We start from the raw sequence: 17,009 nt of genomic DNA, 5'->3' as shown, positions 1-17,009 counted from the left end.
TACAACTGCTCTTTTAACTTGTGAGGGGTGATTTGAATTAAAATGAAGATATCTATTGTTTTGTGTTGGTTTTCTGTAGATAGTGAAGTCAAAATTATTAGCATTACGGATAATTAGCACATCTAAAAATGGTAGTTTATTTTCAAATTCAATTTCTAGGGTAAACTGCAAATTTCTATCATAAGTATTAAGATGATCTAGGAAACCCCGAAGTTCAGTTTCCCCATAATTCTAAAGTGAAATTACGTCATCCATGTAACGACCCCCATAGACATGTTTTAAAAAATAAGAATTTAATGCCCAATTTTCAAGGTTCTCGACATAAATATTAGCCAGTAGGCCGGATAGAGCTGCTCCAATTGGTAACCCATTTATTTGTTGATAAAAAGAATCACGAAACTGAAAATACATTGAAAACTTATTACAGATTTTAACAAGATTAAATAAAACTTCACCATCAATCTGTGTCGCTGAGTCTTCGAATAAGTGATAATTTTCTTCTATTTTGGTTTTTAATAATTGCTCAGAAGTAGCCACATCTGTATTCGTGTACATGGAAACAATATCAACACTGCTAATTTTTGTGTTTTCTGAAATATTTGTGTTATTAAGTTTTTTAACAAAATCTGCCAAATTACTGATGCAGGAATTTTGTGTATACAGTAAAGGTTTGAAAGCTCTGCAAACCATTTTCCAATATTGAAAGCGGAGACTTTAGTAAATACTACGATAGGTCTTAGGGAAATACCTTATTTATGCAGTTTTGGTAAGCCGTAAAATTTTGGACAGAAACTACAACGGGGGTAAAATTTGTTGTATAATTGTGGTGTGATTTTACCATTCTGTTTTAGCTGTTTTAATTCCTTTATAATATTATTAGTAAATTTATCAGTAGGATCATGAGTGATTGGTTTGTATGTACTTGTGTCTTTTAAAAGTGAAAAGATTTTGTTGTCATAGTCTGCCGTATCCATGACAACGAGTGAGTTGCTTTTCTCTGCGTTGGTTATTGTAATAGATGGGTCTTTGCGGAGGTTAGATAATATTTTTATATCGTGCAAATTTTTTTCGTGTGAAAGTGGTAGGAGACTTAGCCTTTTTTTGGCTTTTATAAAGGGGATTAATGAGACAGGAACTAACCATCAGGGTTTGAAACAGATGGTCAGTATTTATTCAAAGCGGACTCTAAAGAGGAGACTTAATCCGCCACTGGAACTTGTTTCGGAAGAAAAGAGAATTTTGAACCTTTTTCCAGTGCTTCAATATCCTGGGTTACAAAGGTTCTTGAAGAGAGGTTAACAATAGAGGGTCCATGTCTGAATCTTGGAGATTAAATACGGTCTCTCTCGAATATTCCTCACCCAATTTTTCCAATTTTGTATATAACCGTTCCTTTGACAATTGAAAATCGTCGCAAACCAAATTCCCTTCTAATCTAACAACTTAAGAAAAATAAAAAGTGGATAGGTTTTCAAAACTAAAATTTTCGAGAGATTTTCTTTCTGAGGAAATGATATGTCTTTTTTGCTTTTTGTCCTTAATAATATGGACTAAGGTTTTTAATTGTTCTTCCTATCCCTATCCCTACTTCTAGTTCGATCCTATCCCTACTTCTAGGATTTTCAGTACCTCCTTCTATGGTATTTGTTTCTTTAATATCAAAGAAAGTAAACAGATTTTTAGACGACACACACACAGAGACGACACACGCAGTTTTTACCTATTTCTTGATAACTTACTTAATAAAATAGTCCAGTTTTTTAAAAATATTCTTATTCAATGATAAACAACATAATTGAGCTTAGTTGTGCGTTCTTTTGGTTTATATGATTTTGATTCGCTCAAGTTCTTGTAATTGTTTCTTGATGGACGAATAAGTTCTAGATAGGTCATCTAATGTCTTCAACGTAGACTGTACTACTTCTTTTGATTCCATAGCCTTCTGTGTTGCCAAGTCTAATTTTACAATAGTTTCGGCGACTTTGGCTCCAATCGCTTGTGACTCCATGTTACGTTATCTATAGTGACTGAAAATGTAAAAGACAAGTAATAAATTGCTAACATTGAAAAATAGCAAGCACTGTGTTTTTTTCTTTTAGAAAAAAAAGAATCAGTATTGAGAAGAGTTAGACAAAACCCATATAATTATTGATTCGTATTTCATCCCTTTTTGGGGTTGGGGTAACTTTGAAATCTTAAAATAAGGTTTTCAACAAGGTAATGAATTTTTCTTCGAATTAAGGAAAAACAAATTTTTAACCGTGTACTTCAAAGCAAAAACGTGAGGCAATGGCAAGCTTTACAAGTCAAATCTAGACATTGTAGTTATTTTTTTTTTAAGATGAAAAATGAAATATTGCGTTGGCGAAAAAAATCAGAGAATCTTTTCTGAACTGGTTAATTTGAAATGCTTTTTTATGTTTGTCTTAATTTTTTACTACATTGGACACTTCTTGGTAAATTTTAGACATATGGCTTATTTTTGTGAGAAAAAAAACAGTTTGTGAAAGTGCTTGTTTGTGATTATTTATCATTTTGCTTGTTTTTCTCACAATTATTTATTGTGCAGAAACCAAATACTGTCATTTTCGAAAAATAGTACCTCCAAAAGACTTGATGTTTTCATTTATTTTTGGTAGAAATTTAATTACATGGCTAAAAAGAATCAGACATTTAGAAAAACATTTAAAAAAAATATTTACAAGAAATATAAACTCCTTGAGAGGTTTTTCTTAGGATTCGTGTGAGCAACGTTTTGTAACCGTCTACCATATTAATTTGGGTCAAGTTACACCTCATCGTAGCTCAATAATATATGTTAATAATGAGGATGAACTTGGTTTTTAAAAAGTAAAAAAACACCACTAAAATAGTGTGCTGCTTCGACGTACTCTAGGAAACTGTAGTAGATATGTTGGTCCAAAACACTTTTCTTTTTTTATTTTTTTTTCGAAATTTAATTACATGGCTAAAAAGAATCAGACATTTAGAAGAATATTTATAAGAATGTCAAAACCTTGAAAGTTTTTTCATTTGATTCGAGTGAGCAACGTTTTGTAACCATCTACTGGACATGTTACACCTCTTCATTGCTCAAGAATATATCTTACTAAGAGGTTGAACTTGATTTTTAAAACTGAAAAGCCCACTAAAAATAGTATGTTGCTTCGACGTGCCCTTTAGGAAACTGTAATAGATATGTTGGTTCGTTGTTCCCAAACAAGCAACTTCAGCGGTTATAGCAAAAATCGTCCCAACAGATGGATTTACGCGTATATTTGCATTTTGTATACTAAACAGATCAGAAATTTCCTTGTCCAGTCGATTACTATCCTAATTTACACAACTACGGTCCACAGGAATAATTGTTTAGCTTTTCAATGTGATTTGTTGTCCATGAAAAGTTAAAACAATCCCACTGTTTTGATTCGATCAGGCTAGTACCTGATTTTCATTTAACCCATTCCACTTGTGGATAGTCTTTTGACAAAAAAAAAGATTATTTTGTGGATAAGTGTGATGTTGCCATGTTTTGGTCGAAAGACCAGAGATGGAACTCTTAGTGCACCTAGTAGTTGGTGTATGCAGTGGTGCTAAGGGGGGAGGGGGACACTTGCTACCCCTACATTTAGATAAATACATTTTTGGGGCATATTCATTGATTAATGTATCTTTTATTGTATTTCCGTTGACAGACTGATCTCCCTAGATTTTGAAAATACATTTTACCCCTCCACCCCCAAAAATAAATGAATTGAGGCCACTGGGGATATGGCAACTTCTACAATCTATTGATGCATTTTCTGGTTCTCTGAACGCTTTTAACAAGCAGAGAATTAGTGCACGAGCAAGACGCGCTTCAAAAGAAATCCATCAATAAGCTGTCAGAAATATAATAAAATTAGAAAAGCAATATAAGACCTCAGCTTTGGTGTGTAATATCATACATTCGTAAGTATGCCTATTTTGGAAGCTATGTCAGCCATTTTCATTTAGACTGGCTCAAGCAAGTAAAAGCCATTTTAAAACTATTAAAACCATTTTAAAACTATCTTACTATCAGATAGTAAGATGGTAAATTACTTTTTGATGTGTAGAAAGTCAAATATGTAACCTTGTTTTTATTCACTGTTTTAAATTTCGAAATTTGTCACACATCATTGAAAAAACCGGCGTTCATTGAAAACTCTCAAGAGATGCCTAAAATAAAAGTCACTACTGAATTTTTATTCTTCTGATTTAAATCAAAAACCACTCAAATAGAAGTTTGAAGACGTTATTCAGTTTTATCTAGTTTGAAGTGTAATTTCAGTAATGGAGCCATTGTATACTCTGAACTGCAGGCTAAATTAAAAATTTTGGAATAGGCCATTAAAAATAAATGGAGAAATATCCATATTCAGCCATGCCTGTACATAAACATTTACTGTTAGAGCCCTGTGGAGGCACAGTGGATTGATGCTCTGTTTTGCAATACGAAGCCCAGGGATCGATCCCTGCTGTAGAAGGGCTGGGCGACAGGCTTGATACTTTCCCCTGTAAAAATAGAAGCAGAAACTGAAACGTCGAATCAACGCCCTATGGGCCAACGATGGCTCTGGAATAATTTTATTCTCTATTCTTCAACATACATGCCCAAACCGATGGAGGGTGTCTCACTGCATAATAATTTAATAAATGAATAAAATAATATTTTAGGCTTTTCCCAGGAGCAGTTTTCTGCACATCGACCCACCTATTTCTGGGCTCTTTAGCCCAAATCAGGATCGGTTCGGGTCGATTGGCATACCAATATGTGTATCCCAACCAGGATTGGTCCTTTCCACCTCTTTTACTGCTAATGCAACAAATAGATAAACATCCTCCAGAGTGAACTGTATCTTTTTGTAGCTCCTTTTCAGTCAAAAAGAGAATGATTTTTCAAAACCTAGATTTTAAGGACATTTACGCTAAGAGAATTATGTATGTACTCAAAAGAAAGCAAACAAAACAAATAAAAAAGACAGTATTCCTGTAAATTTGTTTTTCTTCTTTTCTTTAGCAACTAGCATTCAATTCAAAGGCATGGTCTTATTGCGATGTCTATCATCACGTCTTTAGCTACCAATTGACATACCACTGTAAAACGCAACTAGAACCCGGTAAAGCTAAAACCATCAAACCACGTCATCAAGACATAAAAAGAGTACCTTGTTCAGAGCCAAAGTATATGATATTGTGTTCATTTACTGTAAGTGTAATGAAAATTTATATAAATAATCTAGCATGAAATACCATTAATAGTAAGTGGCTATGATTCTAGATAATTTTCGAGCATTAAAAATAGATATTACTATTTGCATCCCATTAAATGACGTAATTAGATGCGTTTTCGGCAGATAGTACTCTCCGTTCCATTCTTTGAATGCGCCTATTAGAGTTTTTTCTGGTTTTCAAGGTTGCATAACCACTATTTGAAAAATAAAGTGTTGGCCATAACCAAACTCTCAGATTTGATTAAATTATTTTGGAGACCTAAGTAAACACGTTTTATCATGCAATAGCCACTTGTTTAATTTTCGGGCCAAGTTTGTGGTTGCCGAGACTGTATTTAAAGACCAAGTTTGTGTTTTCCCAAGCCGGAGAATTAGCTGTCCGACTCGCAGATCAGTTTTTATTCTCCCAGCTATGGTGCTTGAGCTAGATCTATCATAAAAGCAGTGCAATTCAGGCTCAAGATCCCTTAAACGCTGGACAGACGTAACGTTTTTCGAGCTATAAAGGGCCGTATTTCTTCAATAGGGGCGTATTTTCCGCCAGATTTCTGAGGGATTTATTTTCATGTTATCGTCTATTTTGAGCGTTTTTTTAGGCTGACTTCTAAGTTTGAGAGGTTTTCTCAGTTTGTGGGAATATTTTCAATGTAAGATATATTAAGGTACTTACTACCTCATCTTATCTGGTTCTTCATGGTTTGGTCAAAAGTGGTCTTAGTTGAGTGTTTATTTCTTATAGATTTAAAAGAAAGTGCCAAGGATACGCTAAGCTTTCTGTAAAAACAGCCAGTTTGTCCTTTGCTTGTGTAAGCTCTTAAATCGATGATAGAAAACACTACGCCTGTGTAGTAGACCCCGACGCCCCGCCGATTTATCGGCAGTGCGCTATCGGCGGATGTATGCAGACGTTGTTTGGGATGGGGCAGTATTTTCTGTATGGGGGGATTTAATGAGAAGTTTTCCGTGGGGAGCCGGGGCTGAACTTTCCAGAGGAAATTTTGCGTGGGGAGCTTCCCAAAATTCCTAAAGGGAATTCTTTTTATTTGACTCAATTCTACTTGTGGAGATATTGCGGGGAATTATCCGGGGGAAATTTTAGCCCAGTTGGAATCGTCTGTTTTTTTCCATTAGGGGAGGTATTTTCCGTGGGAGTAATTATCCATGTGGAAATTCTTCGTGGCAGAATTTCCCGAATTAGAACCTTTTCGTCGGGGAATGGGGAATATCCGGAAAATTTTTCTACAGAGAGGAATTTCTGGCATGATTTTAAAAAACGATTAGAAATTCAATAAATAACAAGTCTTTTTCAGATAAAAGTAGGGTAGGGAGAATTTTTCATGCGGAATTATCAGAAAAATTTCCCGAGGGTAATTTTCAGCGAGGATGGAATTCTCCTGAGGAATTTCCCATGGGTGATGTTACACAGGAGGAACTATTCATGGATAAATTTTTGCGCAGGGGAATTTTCGATGGAGGGGGAGGCGGAATTCCCGGCATTATTTGGAAAATGGTCAGAAAATGAAAACAAAATTCACCTAAAAGTAAGGAGCAACATTAAAACTTGAAACGAACAGAAATTATGCCGTATAAGAGGAGGAGCTGCCTCCTCCTGAATGCCTTTATGTTTACGCTAAAGTTTGAGTTTTGTCCCAATTACTTTTGAAAAACTCTTGAAAGACAAGGACCATTTAGTTAGGATAAGAAGATTCTTTGAAGTACTAAGAAACTTTAGCGTGCAGAGCGAGATATTGAGGAGCCCCCCCCCCCCTCATATTCGGAATGATTTCTGTTCGTTTTAAGTTGTAATGTTGTTCCTTTCTTTCAGGTGAAAAAACTTATTTTTTATTCACTTTTAAGATCTATCTCACGTCATTAGCCGCAATTTGTTATTCCCTCGGATATTCCATCCCTTTGCTGTAGTTTCCAGTGTATTTAATTACATTTGTTTTAAATCTTGGATTAAGGATTATCAGTTTCCATCTTTCAAGTAACTCATCATGTCGCAAAACAGCAAGATATATGGAATTGGATTACAACTCTTTTTCCGTAAACTTTTTCTTTGTTTATAAAAGAGCGTCACAATGTCATGTGTTAGCAAATGATTTGAACTGCTTGAATCTATGATAGTAGGCTGCTGAAAAAAACAACAGTTTTAGTTTGTTTCAAATTCTGCATGCTAAAAACTGGTGAAAAAATACCATCAATCGATTTCTTTTTAATAAACTAAAAATAAGGCTCAGACCAACCATTCTAAGTTCAGAATATTTCTAAGAAGCCGTAAGTTGAAAGTATATTCTTGAGCTCTTGCAACCTAGGCAATATTTAGCTTGTCCTATTTTATTGCTCACTGTTCATCTTTGGGGAGAAAAGATTAAAAATAAAATAGGACAAACCAATGCAAAAGCAGTAGATTTGGTAAGCGAATAACTAATTTAAGATCAGAAACAAATTTTACAAAAGCTGAAATTGCTGAAATTGGGCCGATTTGGCAAAACTACTAAAATGCAGAGTAAACTTTATTTGCATCTTACCATATCTTTTTCCAGAAAATTCACTTGGATTTCGGAAAGAAGAGAGGAATAAGATTAAAATTTCGCACGAAATTCAACCAAAACCTCAACCTTTTTTTTCAAATTTGCGGTAAGATTTAAATTTTGATTCAGCTTTTACTATATTTAAGAACTAGAGATATCACCACCAGGCGTCCTTCACATAATCTACAAATTTTACTACTAAATTTTGGACCCTCACTACCAAATCTTGGAATTAGTAATCGGATTGAAATTTTGGATTATCTGATATTCCGATGTAGCTGCTCCAATTTTTTTCTTGGATTCAGTGTAATTTCGGACACAGTGTAAGTTTCACCAGATCTCAAAAGTTTTGGTTGCTATTGAATCCAAGTACTTATTTGCTCTGCTGCACACAAAGAACATCAGGTGCTTCACAATTATGACACACACTAAGTTGAAAGATATGGATACGAAAACATAAAACACAGAGGAAAGCGAACGCTATCGTTCATTAAAAAGTAAGAGATTAAAAAGTCTGAAAAAAGGCACATGATCCTACAGATTTATGAGTGTTGATGGTTGTGTCAGTAGAAATGACCCTATTGATCGTGACAGTACAAAATTCGGTTATCAAAAGAATGTATCTCCTATCAGTACACCATTTAAGGGCATAGAGTCCCTAGGGAGAACACGTGGTTAATGGGGTCAATGACCTAAATTTCCAAGGTCGATGTTGTTGTTGTTGTTGTTTTGGCCATGTGCATAGAGTCATTAGGGAGAACACGTGGTTAATTAAAGCGATTGGGAATTTGGAACACATGTGCTGTCAGTCATTAATCAAATTGTTTCCGGGCAAGGTTAATTAATGTCTGACAGATGACGTCAAGTTAATTAATGTCTTTGATGTATTTCCAAAGAGAATGTTTCCGAGGCAAAGTTTAGATCACACATGACAGATGATGTCATGATTGATTGATTGACATGAAAGGGGAATTAATTTGTTGTTTCTAAAGAGAATTGATTTGACACGAAAGGGAACTAATTTGTTGTTTTTAAAGAGAACTGTCTCCAAGCGAATGTTTAGATCTTAGCGATGAAGAGATTGATTCACGGGAATCAGGGTTTCTTAGTAATTTGAAATGTATCAGCGCAGAGATGCCAAACAGAAGAAACACGCTGAAATTACGTTTAGGGATTATTTGGGCGAAACCGTTTTAGTCATTTTATGGAATTATTTCGGCGAAACAGTTAGAGACATTTTAAAAGATGATTTTTAAAGATGATTTTAGAAGAGGATTTGAGGGTGAAACTCTGTGGTCGTTATAATACACAAGTTGTATTTTAACAGTGTCGTGAGGTCCCCTACCTCAATCCCAAAGGGTTACAATCCCCCTACCCCAACCCCGAAGGAAGCCCCCGGTGCTCAAAGGATCCCCCAAGCTCCCAAAGGGCCCCGGACCCCCAAATGCCCTCCCCCGGTCCCCAAAAGGTCCCCCAGGCTCCCAAAGGGCCCCCGGACCCCCAAAGTGCCCCCAGACCCCAGAGGCCCTCCCCAGACCCCCAAAGGCCCTCCCCGGACCCCCAAAGGCCCTCACCCAGTCCCCAAAGGTCCACCGGGCTCCCAAAGGACCCCCCGGATCCCCAAGGGCCCCCCGGATCCCCAAAGGCCCATCGGGCTCCCAAAGACCACCGGGCTCCCAAAGGTCCTCCCCGAGCTCCCAAAGGGCCTCCCCGGATCCCCAAAGGCCCTCACCCGGTCCCCAAAGGACCACCCGACCCTAAAGGGCCCCCCCAGACCCCCACAGGACCCCAGCACCGCAAAGACCCCGGAGCTCCCATTTTTTAATACTTTTTATTGCGTTATTATATCTTTTAAGAACAAGTTATTTTCTTAATGTCCATGCTAAACCCATTTTACAAGTTGAACTACCCATCGCTTTCACCCACAACTTTACTATACTGATTTTTGAATGCTCCAACACCAAGCAATACTTTTCAAAGCCATTTCAGAACAAGTTCTTTTCTTAATGTCCCTCCTAAACCCATTTTACAAGTTGAAGTTCCCATTCTTTTCATACACAACTTTACTTACAACTTTTAGAATGCTCCAACACCGATCGACAATATTAAAGGGAATTTCAGAACGATTTTTTTTATTAGTTTCAATCATAAACCCGTTTTAAAAGTTAAAGTAAACATCATTTTTATACATAAATCTAATTTACAGATTTATGGATGCTCAACACCAAGCAATACTTTTCAAATGCCATGTCAGAACAAGTTCCTTTTATGGTGACCGTTCTAAACCAATTTTGCAATTTTAAGTACCCATCCCTTTCACCCCCAACTTAGTTATAGGTAGGAATTTGAAGCTTTACCTTGGAAACTTATCTTAGAGTTTTAGTTTGGTTTAGTTTTACTTAAGAGTTTGGAGGTTTTTTTTTAGCTTAGACTCTTAGCTTAGAGTTTTTATTAGAGTTCTAGTTTAGTTTAGTTTTAGTTAAGAGTTTAGAGTTTTTAGCTTAGAGTCTTAGCTTAAAGTTTTAGTTTGGTTTAGTTTTAGTTAAAAGTTTATATTTTTTTTTTATCTTAGATTCTTATCTTATAGTTTTAGTTAGATTTCTAGTTTAGTTTAGTTTTAGTTAAGAGTTTAGAGTTTTTAGCTTATAGTCGTAGCTTAGAGTTTTATTAAGAGTTCTAGTTTAGTTTAGTTTAGTTACAGTTCAGAATTTAGAGTTTTAGCTTAGAGTCATAGCTTATAATTTTACTTAAAGTTGTAGTTTGGTCAAGTTTTAGTTAAGAGTTTCGAGTTTTAGCTTAGAATCTTAACTTAGAGTTTTTGTTAGAGTTGAAGTTTAGTTTAATTTTAGTTAAGAATTAGATGTTTTACCTTTGAGTTTCAGTTAGAGTTCTAGTTTAGTTTACTTTTAGTTAAGAGTTTAGAGTTTTTTTTAGCTTAGAGTCTTAGCTTAAAGTTTTAGTTTGGTTTAGTTTTAGTTAAAAGTTTAGAGTTTTTTTAGCTTAGAGTCAGCATAGAGTTTTAGTTAGAGTTCTAGTTTAGTTTTAGTTAAGAGTTTAGATTTTTTAGCTTAGAGTCTTAGCTTAGAGTTTTATTCAGAGTTCTAGTTTAGTTTAGTTCAGTTACAGTTCAGAATTTAGAGTTTTATCTTAGAGTCATATCTTATAATTTTACTTAAAGTTATAGTTTGGTTTGGTTTTAGTTAAGAGTTTCGGGTTTTAGCTTATAGTCTTATCTAAGATTTTCTGTTAAAGATCTAGTTTAGTTTAGTTTTAGTTAAGATTTTAGAGTTTTACCTCATAGTCCTATACGAGAGGCTTAGCTATAGTTTAAATTTCTTTTAGTTAATGTTAATAATTTATAGTTTTATATTATAGTCATACCTTAGAATTTTACTTAATGGTTTAGTTTTTCTAAGTTTTAGTTAAAATTTTCAAGTTTTAGCTTAGAGTCTTAGCTTAGAGTTTTTTTTGTTAGAGTTCTAGTTTAGTTTAATTTTAGTTAAGAGTTTGATGTTTTACCTTTGAGTTTCAGTTAGAGTTCTAGTTTAGTTTAGTTTTAGTTAATAGTTTAGTGTTTTACCTTAGAGTCTTAGCATAGAGTTATAGTTTAGTTTAGTTTTAGTTAAGAGTTTAGAGTTTTAGATTAGAGTCTCAGCTTAGAGGTTTTGTTAGAGTTCTACTTTAGTTTAGTTTTAGTTAAGAGTTTAGTGTTTTTAGCTTAGAGTCTTAGCTTAGAGTTTATGTTGAAGTTCTATTATAGTTTAGTTTTAGTTTAGAGTTTTAGCTTAGAGTCTTAGCTTAGAGTTTTTGTTAGAGTTGAAGTTTAGTTTATTTTTAGTTAAGAGTTTAGAGGGTTTTTTTTGTTAGAGTTCTAGTTTAGTTTAATTTTAGTTAAGAGTTTGATTTTTTACCTTTGAGTTTCAGTTAGAGTTTTAGTTTAGTTTAGTTAAGAATTTAGAGTTTGCCATAGAGTCTTAGCTTAAAGTTTTAGCTAGAGTTCTAGTTTAGTTTAGTTTTAGTTACAGTTCAGAATTTATAGTTTTAGCTTAGAGTCTAGCTTAGAGTTTTACTTAAAGTTATAGTTTGGTTAAGTTTTAGTTAAGAGTTTAGAGTTTTTAGCTTAGAGTTTTCGTTGAAATTCTAGTTTAGTTTAGTTTCAGTTAATAGTTTAGAGTTTTAGCTTAGATTCTTAGCTTAGAGTTTTTGTTAGAGTTGAAGTTTAGTTTAATTTTAGTTAAGAATTTGATGTTTTACCTTTGAGTTTCAGTTAGAGTTCTAGTCTAGTTTACTTTTAGTTTAGAGTTTAGAGTTTTTTTAGCTTTGAGTCTTAGCTTAGATTTTTAGTTGGAGTTCTAGTTTAGTTTAGTTTTAGTTAATAATTTAGAATTTTAGCTTAGAGTCTTATCTTAGAGTTTTTGTTAGAGTTCTAGTTTATTTTACTTTTGATTTCTAGTTTAGTTTACATATAGTTAAGAGTTTGGAGTTTTAACTTATAGAATTAGCATAGAGTTTTAGTTTAGTTTAGTTTTAGTTAATAGTTTAGAGTTTTTTAGCTTAGAGTATTAGCTTAGAGTTTTTTTTGTTAGAGCTCTAGTTTAGTTTAGTTTTAGTTTAGAGTCTGATATTTTTCTTTATATTCATATCATAGAGTTTTAGTTCGAGTTCTAGTTTAGTTTTAGTTAAGAGTTTAGAGTTTTTAGCTTAGAGTCTTAGCTTAGAGTTTTTGTTAGAGTTCTAGTTTAGTTTAGTTTTAGTTAAGAGTTTAGAGTTTTTAGATTAGAGTCTTAGCTTAGTGTTTTTGTTGAAGTTTTAGTTTAGATTAGTTTTAGTTAATAGTTTAGAGTTTTAGCTTAGAGTCTTAGATTATAGTTTGTGTTAGACTTGAAGTTTAGTTTAGTAATAGTTAAGAGTTTAGAGTTTTAGCTTAGAGTCTTAGCTTAGAGTTTTTGTTAGAGTTCTAGTTTAGTTTAGATATAGTTAAGAGTTTGGAGTTTTACCTTAGAGACTTAGCTTAGAGTTTTAGTTTAGTTTAGTTTTAGTTAAGAGTTTGGAGTGTTTAGCTTAGAGTCTTAGCTTAGAGTTTTTGTTAGAGTTCTAGTTTAGTTTAGTTTTAGTTAAGAGTTTGGGGTTTTACCTTAGAGTCATAGCTTAGACATTTAGTTAGAGTTCTAGTTTAGTTTAGTTTTAGTTATGAGTTTAGAATTTTAGCTTAGAGTCTTAGCTTAGAGTTTTTGTTAGAGTTCTAGTTTAGTTTAGTTTTAGTTAAGAGTTTAGAGTTTTTAGCTTATAGTCTTAGAATAGTTTTTTGTCGAAGTTCTAGTTTAGTTTAGTAATAGTTAAGAGTTTAGAGTTTATAGCTTAGAGTCTTAGCTTAGAGTTTTTGTTAGAGTTGAAGTTTTGTTTAGTTATAGTTAAGAGTTTAGAGCTTTTAGCTTATATTCTTAGCTTAGAGTTTTTGTTAGAGTTGAAGTTTATTTTAGTAATAGTTGAGAGTTTAGAGTTTTATCTTACAGTCTTAGCTTAGAGTTTTAGTTTAGTTTAGTTATAGTAAAGAGTTTAGAGTTTTTTATCATAGAGTCTTAGCTTATAGTTTTTGTTAGAGTTCTAGTTTAGTTTAGTTACAGTTAATAGTTTAGAGTTTTTAGCTTATATTCTTAGCTTAGAGTTTTAGTTTAGTTTAATTTTAGTTAAGAGTTTAGAGTTTTACCATAGAGTCATATCTTAGGTTTTTTTAGAGTTCTAGTTTAGTTTAGTTTCAGTTAAGAGTTTAGAGTTTTTAGCTTAGAGTCTTAGTTTAGAGTTTTTGTTGCAGTTCTAGTTTAGTTTAGAGTTTTAGCTTAGACTTGGAGTTTTAATCAGAGTTCTAGTTTAGTTTAGTTTTAGTTAATAGTTTAGAGTTTTACCTTAGAGTCTTAGCTTAGAGTTTTTGTTAGAGTTCTAGTTTAGTTTAGTTTTAGTTAAGAGTTTAGAGTTTTAGCTTAGAGTCTTATCTTAGAGTTTTTGTTAGAGTCCTAGTTAAGTTTAGTTATAGTTAAGAGTTTGGAGTTTTACCTTAGAGACTTAGCTTAGAGTTTTAGTTAAGTTTAGTTTTACTTAAGAGTATAGAATTTTAGCTTAGAGTCACAGCATAGAGTTTACTAACTTAAGAGTTTTAAAACTAAAACTCTAAATTCTGAACTGTAACTAAACTAAACTAAACTAGAACTCTGAATAAAACTCTAAGCTAAGACTCTAAGCTAAAAACTCTAAACTCTTAACTAAAACTAAACTAAAATAGATCTATAAAAAAAACTCTAAGCTAAGACTCTAAGCTAAAAAACTCTAAACTTTTAACTAAAACTAAACTAAACTAAAACTTTAAGCTAAGACTCTAAGCTAAAAACTCTAAACTCTTAACTAAAAGTAAACTAGACTAGAACTCTAACTGAAACTCTAGGGTAAAACATCAAATTCTTAACTAAAATTAAACTAAACTTCAACTCTAACCAAAACTCTAAGCTAAGACTCTAAGCTGAAACTCGAAACTCTTAACTAAAACTTAACCAAACTACAACTTTAAGTAAAATTATAAGCTATGACTCTAAATTAAAACTCTAAATTCTGAACTGTAACTAAACTAAACTAAACTAGAACTCTGAATAAAACTCTAAGCTAACACTCTAATCTAAAAACTCTAAACTCTTAACTAAAACTAAACTAAACTAGAACTATAACAAAAACTCTAAGCTAAGACTCTAATAAAAAAAAAACTCTAAACTTTTAACTAAAACTAAACCAAACTAAAACTTTAAGCTAAGACTCTAAGCTAAAAACTCTAAACTCTTAACTAAAAGTAAACTAAACTAAAACTCTAACTGAAACTCAAAGGTAAAACATCAAATTCTTAACTAAAACTAAACTAAACTTCAACTCTAACTAAAACTCTAAGCTAAGACTCTAAGGTAAAAACTCTAAACACTTAACTAAAACTTAACAAAACTACAAATTTAATTAAAACTCTAATATAAGACTATAATATAAAACTATAAATTATTAAATTTAAATAAAATAAAATAAAATAGAAATCTTAATAAAAATATAAGCTAAGACTCTAATATAAAAACTATAAACTCTTAAATAAAACTAAACTAAAATAGAACCATAAAAAAAACTATAAGATAATACTATAAGATAAAAAAAAACCTCCAAGCTTCTAACTAAAACAAAACCAAACTAAAACTTTAATATAATACTCTAAGATAAAAACTCTAAACTCTTAACTAAAACTAAACTAAACTAGAACTCTAACAAAAACTCTAAGCTAAGAGTCTGAGCTAAAAAAAACCTCTAAACTTTTAACTAAAACTAAACCAAACTAAAACTCTAAGCTAAGGTAAAACTTCAAACTCTTACCTATAACTAAGCTGCGGGTGAAAAGGATGGGTACTTCAAGTTGGAATATGGGTTTAGGACGGTCACTAAGAAAAGAACTTGTTCTTAAATGACTTTTGAAAAGTAGTGCTTTGTATTGAGCATTTACAAAGCTGTAAAGTTAAGTTGTGGGTGAAAAGGATGGGAACTTCAAATTGTAAAATGGGTTTAGGAGGGACATTATGAAACAAACTTGTTCTTAAATGCCCTTTGAAAAGTATTGCTTTGTGTTGGAGCATTCAAAAAGCTGTAAAGTAAAGGTGTGGGTGTAAAGGATTGGTACTTCAATTTGTAAAATGGGTTTAGGAGGGACATTAAGAAAAGAACTTGTTCTGAAATGGCTATGAAAAGTATTGCCTGGTGTTGGAGCATTCAAAAATCAGTATAGTAAAGTTGTGGGTGAAAGCGATGGGTAGTTCAACTTGTAAAATGGGTTTAGCATGGACATTAAGAAAATAACTTGTTCTGAAAAGATATAATAAAGCCATAAAAAGTATTAAAAAATGGGAGCTCAGGGGTCTTTGGGGTGCTGGGGGTCCTTTGGGGGTCTGGGGGGGCCCTTTAGGGTCGGGTGGTCCTTTGGGGACCGGGTGAGGGCCTTTGGGGATCCGGGGGCCCTTTGGGAGCTTGGGGGACCTTTGGGAGCCCGGTGGTCTTTTGGGAGCCCGATGGGCGTTTGGGGATCCGGGGGCCCTTTGGGAGCCCTGTGGACCTTTTGAGACTGGGGAGGGCCTTTGGGGGCCCGGGGAGGGCCTTTGGGGGTCTGGGGAGGGCCTTTGGGGGTCTGGGGGGCACTCTGGGGGTCCGGGGGCCCTTTGGGAGCCTGGGGGACCTTTGGGGACCGGGGGTGGGCCTTTGGGGGTCGGGGGGCCCTTTGGGAGCTTGGGGGATCTTTGAGCACCGGGGGCTTCCTTCGGGGTTGGGGTAGGGGGATTGTAACCCTTTGGGATTGAGGTAGGGGACCTCACGACACTGTTAAATTACAACTTGTGTATTATAACGACCAGAAAGTTTCAACCTCAAATCCTCTTCTAAAATCTCTTCAAAAATCATCTTTTAAAATGTCTCTAACTGTTTCGCCGAAATAATTCCATAAAATGTCTAAAACGGTTTCGCCCAAATAATCCCTAAACGTAATTTCAGCGTGTTTCTTTTGTTTAGCATCTCTGCGCTGATACATTTCAAATTATTTGGAAACCCTTTCGTGAATCAATCTCTTCATCGCTAAGATCTGAACATTCGCTTGGAGACAGTTCTCTTTAGAAACAACAAATTAATTCCCTTTCATGTCAAATCAATTCTCTTTAGAAACAACAAATTAATTCCCCTTTCATGTCAATCAATCAATCATGACATCATCTGTCATGTGTGATCTAAACTTTGCCTCGGAAACATTCTCTTTGGAAATACATCAAAGACATTAATTAACTTGACGTCATCTGTCAGACATTAATTAACCTTGCCCGGAAACAATTTGATTAATGACTGACAGCACAGGTGTTCCAAATTCCCAATCGCTTTAATTAACCACGTGTTCTCCCTAATGACTCTATGCACATGGCCAAAACAACAACAACAACAACACCGACCTTGGAAATTTAGGTCATTGACCCCATAAACCACGTGTTCTCCCTAGGGACTCTATGCCCTTAAATGGTGTACTGATAGGAGATACATTCTTTTGATAACCGAATTTTGTACTGTCACGATCAATAGGGTCATTTCTACTTGTGTCGTGTTTCCCTGGATTTTTCGTGTCTTATTATGTAGTACTCGGAGCTGTAAAGGTCTTTAGCAGACTTATGTATTT

This window comes from Artemia sp. Qi Xiang Cuo, chromosome 3, assembly GCF_049724085.1.
Source record: "Artemia sp. Qi Xiang Cuo chromosome 3, ASM4972408v1, whole genome shotgun sequence".
In the NCBI taxonomy this organism is placed as follows: domain Eukaryota; kingdom Metazoa; phylum Arthropoda; class Branchiopoda; order Anostraca; family Artemiidae; genus Artemia; species Artemia sp. Qi Xiang Cuo.
The sequence above is the reverse complement of the archived record's forward strand: the minus strand, read 5'-3'. Positions refer to the sequence as shown.